At 40.7% G+C, this 7,195-nt stretch overlaps 1 long non-coding RNA gene across 1 annotated transcript; it reads left to right on the forward strand.

The window, feature by feature from the left end:
* Positions 1–3,100: 3,100 nt before the first annotated feature.
* Positions 3,101–6,909, forward strand: LOC120322327. Its single transcript, XR_005562106.1, has 2 exons — positions 3,101–4,133; positions 4,197–6,909. It is a non-coding gene; the product is annotated as an uncharacterized LOC120322327 (long non-coding RNA).
* The last annotated feature ends 286 nt before the right edge of the window (positions 6,910–7,195 follow it).

The raw sequence follows: 7,195 nt of genomic DNA on the forward strand, positions 1-7,195 counted from the left end.
ATTTTGCTTGTGCTACCGATTTACCCGATTTAGTGTGGCTGGCTTTCTGGTTTAGTGTGGTCCGTGGCTCGTTTGGGGGCGCGCGCGCGCCTTTGTTCGAATTCGAACTAGGGCTGGTTATTATGTATGATGTATTAAGTATTAGGTATTATGTACTATTTATTATTTCATTATTTATTTCTTTTATTATTTTATTGTTTATTTATTATTCCTTTTATTATTTTATTGTTTATTATTTATTCCTTTTATTATTTTATTGTCACACGTTATTGTGTTTCATAGGCAGGACCCGCTTGTATTCTTTGCGGGTCTTGTATAAACCAACTAAAGCTTTTTAAATATTTTCTAAGAGGGCTGGGCAGAATATATACCATGTACTTTTGCATCCGTCGCAAGCCCGCTGTGCAGCTGACGTGGGACCGCTGACTCAACGCCTCAGCAGCTTTGGTTTCATTCCTTTAGACTGCTGATTTGGACAACTGCATTTGGTGTTGCAAACCTTTGGGCTACATCTGACCTATATACAACAATAGAGAACGCAATAGTCGAATTCCCCGACTATCTGAGCTGGTGGAAGAGCAAAGGAGGAATTTTCACACTGACAGTTTTTGGCGGCTTGTGGGCGTGGCCAAAAAATGTTTGGCAAATCGAGAAAAATTTACAAGGCTATTAAAACTGGGAAAAAATATAAACAGCATTTTCAAAAGTGTTAGAGTGGGCGTTGCAATACGTTATTCTGCAAATCGAAAGAAACTTGCAAGACTAATGCAAAATTTAAAAAATATTAAAACATTTTTCAAAAGTTTGGACTTGGCAGTTTTGTCTATGTCTCTCTGTATGCTTAATCTTAACTTTCTAGCTTTTGTAGTTCATGAGATCTCGACGTTCATACGGACAGACGGACAGACGGTCTAGCTCCAATACATCACGCCATAAACCCATGGTCGGCAAGCAGACTCAGCATTTATGCAGCGCAATTCGGTACCCCGGTTACTGGGTGTCCGATTGACGCTGCTGACCGTTCTTAGCGCGGAGCGCTCAACTCAGTTGGGGCGTATTAGCACTGTTTGTATAAAGCTAGTTAGTTGCTAGGGCATTATGAACGTAAACTATATTGCTGCTGACTCAAATATATTGAGCGCTCCCTTAGTTGTTAACTTACACTGGTAGGCACAATTATTTTGACGAAATGTTCCTTCGTGTTCCTCAGTACTCTTTTATCAGCACCGTTCAAAGAGTGCGCAAAAGTTCATAAATAGCATATTAATAATAGCATATAAAACAAGAGAAAACGCTATAGTCGAGTTCCCCGACTATCTGATACCCGTTACTCAGCTAGTGGAAGAGAGAAGGAGAGTCTTGAACGCAGTTTTTGGCGGTTTGTAGGCGTTATAGTGGGCATGGCAGAAAGTTTTTTGGCAAATCGATAGAAATTTACAAGACCGATATAAAAATGACAAAATATCAAATCATTTTTCAAAAGTGTGGGCGTAGCAGCTTTGGGCGGTTTGAGGGCGTTAGAGTGGGCGTGGCAAAAAGTTTTTTGGTAAATCGATAGAAAATTACAAGACTAATACAAAAATGAAAAAATTTCAAAACATTTTTCAAAAGTGTGGGCGTGGCAGCTTTGGGCGGTTTGTGGGCGTTAAAGTGGGCGTGGCAACATGAATCGACAAACTTGCGCTGCTTCTATGTCCCTGGAGTCTGTATGCTTAATCTCAACTTTCTAGCTTTTGTAGTTCCTGAGATCTCGACGTTCATACGGACGGACAGACGGACGGACAGACGGACAGACGGACGGACAGACGGACATGGCCAAATCGACTCGGCTATTGATCCTGATCAAGAATATATATACTTTATATGGTCGGAAACGCTTCCTTCTGCCTGTTACATACTTTTCAACGAATCTAGTATACCCTTTTACTCTACGAGTAACGGGTATAAAAAGTAGCAAGAATTTTAATTCAAGCTGATCAAAGAGGACGCCCAGAACTGTGACGCCCACCCTTTCAAATCATTTTTTAAATGTTTTTCATCTAATTTTGTTCCCCTATTTCTATAAATCTTCGAGAAAAATGTAAAAATCTGAGCAGCCGAAATATTTGTTTTAATATTTACCTAAAACTACTTTTCATTTAAGTTACCATGAAAAGTCCTTGGGCAGTTGGCACATCGCTATCAATTCAGCCTCACTTGCAACATGAAGAAACCAGGTGGTGCAGCCCCGTGATTCTAGTCTGTCCGAGATCTTTTTCTACAGACATTGCGAAATGTACCAAAATGTCTTGCACTGTCTGGGTGTATCTGTCATCAATTCTTGGTAGGGAACATTTTTCGGGTAATTTATGGAATAATATGGCGAAAGCTCCGTTTCTGTGACGATTTTTTTACAAATTTCTTGCTGATACAGATTATGTTCCTGGGCCAAGCATAGCTGAATACAAACTACATCGTTTATTTAGCTCAAATTTAAGCTAACGTTGAATACTGTTAGACAAGCAGTTTGTTGCTATGGAAGTTATCACTATTTTCTTGTCAAAATTATATGCCTGCTCCTTAAATTAAATTAAACAAATTTGTATTTGTTGTCCTCCAACGCTTTCATTGGCGCTGTAGTCATTGCCGTTATTAATAATATTATTTGATATTTGTCTCTCCACATGAATTTGCTATTGTGACGTGTAACTATTGCATTTGTACTTAGAGAATTGCCGTGTTCAGCAGGAAACCATGTTTTGTGTATGTTATAATAAAAAATCTATTGATCCGATTTTCATCATGTAGCATTTATTTTAAAGAGCACACAAAATTGTTCAATATAGTTTTTAGAAACCAAACATTTTGAGACCCTTTTTGACAGTAATTACACCAAAATTTTTTGTGAACATTTTTGGATTTTTTTTTCCGAGCCTGTTTTGAAAACAGTTTACTTAATCGACAACAAAAAATCCTCCCTAGTAAGAAAATGTTTGGTTTGTTGGTTTTAGTCTGATTTCAGATTAAAATTGCGGCCAGCATTACGTAAAAAATCTACGATGTCAGCGGCAATTTGACTTAAAAGATCCTTAAAAAATTGATATAATTATAATTTCCACATTTGTATAAAGGTTTTTTTTATTACCTCAGGCATCACTCTAAATAAATATTATACGGATTTAAAAAGAACTGTCCTTATTTTCCCACAAAGCGACTGCAATCTAAAGGTTGTTACCCCCTTAACATAAGGACATCAGTGGTAATTTTTCAGGCACACTTTTACCTCACAGTTTTAAGTAGGCAGTTCGCCAAAACTTGTATGGTTGGTATCCCTACGTCTAAACTATATTATAAATGTAATAACTTTTCTCTTAACATTATTAAGAGTTTCGAGACTACCGCTTGTTATCTAGTTCTCTTTTGTTTTCATAAAACATGGTTGAAAGTGTCAACTAATTTTAACGCATGTGTATTTATTCTTTCCACTTGCATTTCTATTCTTCCTTAGACAATTAAATTTTTTTTTTTAAATTTCTCAACTTTTTCCTTTGTAGGTCCATACTGTATTGTGGCAACTCTCAGCAGCTTACAATAGTGTGATCGATCTCGATAGCTTACCCGAGTATCGAGATCGCGAGAGGCCTTCTCTAGGCGAAAATATCATCACTACACATTAAATTGGTGACCCCGACGTGATTCACTATATACATAGACTCGAAAATCTGCATAAATTTTGGCAACCAACGACGCCATGGAAGACGACGCCGACGTTTTTTTACGATCCCGTTGCTCGTGTTCCCGACGCTGCTCAGCCGCGTGGCTGTAAAAATACCATCGTTTTGGACCGAGTACCCCGAATTATGGTTGTCTCAAATCGAAGCCCAATTTATTTTGGCGGGAATAACTTCTGACGACACAAAGTTCAACACAGTTCTGCCATCAATCGAAGCACCAGTTTTGGCGTGAATTTCCGACGCAGTCGTCAACCAGCCAAGCGTAGACAAATACGAAAATTTAAAATCTTGCATTCTGGAACGCTTCTGTGAAAGCGAACAGAAGAAAATCCAGAAGTTAAGTTCGGAGACCGACCTTGGCGATAAGCTTCCTTCACAATTGCTTAATGAGTTAAGCTCGCTCGCCGCAAATAAAGTTAAGTAAGCTTCTTAAAAGCACTTTGGATGCAGCGCTTACCAACACAAGTGCAAACTATCTTGCAGGTATCGGACGCCAGCTTATCAGGCTTCCCTAAGTTGGCAGATAAAGTAGTAGATGTTGGCGATTTTCACAATGTACGCACGGTTGACTACAGTAAGTCTTTGCCACACCGCAACACTGGTGTTGACGACCGTTTAGAACGCATCGAGCAACAGGTAAACGCCCTACTCAAAAACAGTTCTCGCAAGAACAGTCGGTTCACATCAACAAGGCGCAGCGCCACAACCCAAGACGCTGGTCAAACCTCAAGCATGTGGTACCAACCACAGAAAATTCGGTAGCGACGCCCAGAAATGCCGCCAACCATGCTCTTTTTCGTCACAAACAAAAAACTAACGCAGTCTTCGGATTCGGGAGGCAAATTCGAAGACGGCCACTGCACAATTGCCCGCCTCAGCATCAGCGGCAGCTTTTCCAAAATAAACTTTCTTATCGACACCAGCACCGACATTTCAGTGCGAAACCAATACCCACTCCAAAGCTTCTTTTGGCAGCCAGTGGCTCAAAAATACAAACCTATCGAGAAAAGCGCATAACATTATCAATCGGACTAAGGCGAAATTTTGTTTGGACTTTCGTGGTAGCTAACGTCAATTGCGCTATCATTGGATCCGATTTTCTTCAATACTTCGACTTGCTCGTTGACATTAGGCGACGTAAACTTATCGATCGAGCAACGCTATCGGAATCGACCTGTGGCACGCCTCCGCATAAAATAGCTCGGATTTTTATCCTATGATGCGTGCAATAAATACGCCAAGCTACTTCACGAATATCGAGATCTCGCAACTCGCAACGTTCGTTTACGACGACTGGCACCAGACAAACTCAAAGCAGCGCAGAGCGAGTTTTCCTATCTTTTGGATAATGGAATATATGTTGTCCCTCAAAGAGTAAGTGGTCAAGCCCTTTACACATGGTAAAGAAAGCGAACGGAAACTACCGAGCTCTAAACAACGTAACAGTGCCTGATCGATATCCGATTCCGTACATACTGGATGTAACGAGCATTCTATACGGTAAGAATATATTTTCTAAAATCGACCTGCAAAAAGCATAACCCCAGATCCCTGTCGATCCGCAAGATATTTCCAAAATAGCCATTATCACGCCTTTTAGGTTATTCGAATTCATGTACATGACTTTCGGCTTGCGAAATGCAGCGCAGACTTTTCAGCGGTCATAAACGACGTCATTCAGGGCCTTAATTTTGCTTTCGCATACATTGATGACATTTTGATCGCTTCAGAGTCCGCAGCGCAACACGAGACGCAATTTCGCATAGTCCTCGACCGCCTCCGACATAACTCATCGTGAACTTCGAGAAGTGCCAGTTCGCAAGGACGCAACTCACGTTCCTGGGTCATGACATCAGCCAGCACGGTTTAAAACCATCTGAATCTAAAGTGGAAGCCATTCGTGCCATTAAAAAACCGCTTATCGGTAAGGATCTGAAAAAGTTTCACGTGCTGCTGATAATCAATCATACTTCAGACACTGATTCAAGGTAATAAAAAAAACGACAAAACTGCGATACTCTGGTCTACAGAAGCAGATCACGCGTTCGACGCCTAAAAAAGAGAGCTCGCAAATGCTACGTTGCTGAACTACATGGCACCAAACTCTCAAGTAACGTTCACCACGATGCATTGGACGACGCTATGGGTGCAGTGTTACATCAGATTGTCAACGGACAAGCACAGCCACTGGGTTTCTTCTCCAAGAAATTTTCATCGGCGCAAAAGAAGTACAGAACCTACGATAGAGAGCTCACCGCTATATATCAGGCCTCTGCATTTCAAGTACGCACTGGAGGGCAAAAATTTTGTAATCATCACCGACCATAAACCGCTGATGTTCGTTTTCATTCAAAACAGTGAGAAAGCATCATCACAACGCCCCCGGCAGCTGGATTTTATTAGCCAATTCAGCCACCAACAATCAGCACATCTCGGGAGAGGAAAACAACGTCGCTGACCTTCTCTCACGCATCGACGCCATCAAACACATAGATTTTTGGCACTAGAAAAGGAAAGCGAAATCAGCCATATCACTAACGAAATTGTTTATTCCAGGCTCAAACAAACAATTGTACTGCCACGTGGTAGTCCAAGGCCTGCACTCGCTATGCCATCCAGGAGTTAAGGCAACGAACAAATTGGTTAGCAAGCACTACGTTTGGCCTCGCATGGTATCCCGTGTCAAAAAGCCAAAGTCCAGCGCCACACCATATCGCCGCTTGGAGAATATGCAAACACGTCTTAGTCAGAGTTGATCGAGTTAAAACTCTGTTAGAACCTAACTACGAGGGTCCGTTTGAAGTAATAGCGAAACACGACAAATAAACCAGCATACATCTTCAAAGAGGAACCTCTCCGAATACAAGAACCTTTCGCTCAACCTGCCACGCAGGTATCGAGATCTGGACGACGAGTCATACTCCCAGCGAGATACCTTTTCCAACTGGTACTCTAGGAGGGGGGTACTGTGGCAACTCTCAGCAGCTTACAATAGTGTGATCGATTTCGATAGCTTACACGCGTATCGAGATCGCGAGAGGCCTTCTCATCACTATTCTCGACGACCACGGCATCCTTCGCTCCTTCTTAGCTTTTGCCTCTCACACGCACCCATTTGTTATAATCAGTCTATGTAACCTCGTGAATAAATAGTAAAACTTATTTCTGTGTACGATACACATAAAAGTATTAATAAGAATTTAGTTCAAATTTAAATTATGTGTTCTTTACCTTTTATTTATTGAACAAAACCAATCTTTTCAACAACGATTAACTTTAAATATTGTTCAATCCGTTGGTCGAGCTACGGTATTATTATACAATTTACTAGTAGGGTAAAGGGTGTATTAAGTTCATTGAAAAGTATGTAAAAGGTAGAAGGAAGAGTTTTTGACTCTATGTTCGTCTGTTTGTCTTCATTAAATGGGTGCGAAGACTTCTTAGAATATTCATATTAAAATACCACAAAAGATAAAAACTAT

The sequence above is a fragment of the Drosophila yakuba genome, unplaced genomic scaffold, assembly GCF_016746365.2.
Source record: "Drosophila yakuba strain Tai18E2 unplaced genomic scaffold, Prin_Dyak_Tai18E2_2.1 Segkk57_quiver_pilon_scaf, whole genome shotgun sequence".
NCBI lineage: Eukaryota > Metazoa > Arthropoda > Insecta > Diptera > Drosophilidae > Drosophila > Drosophila yakuba.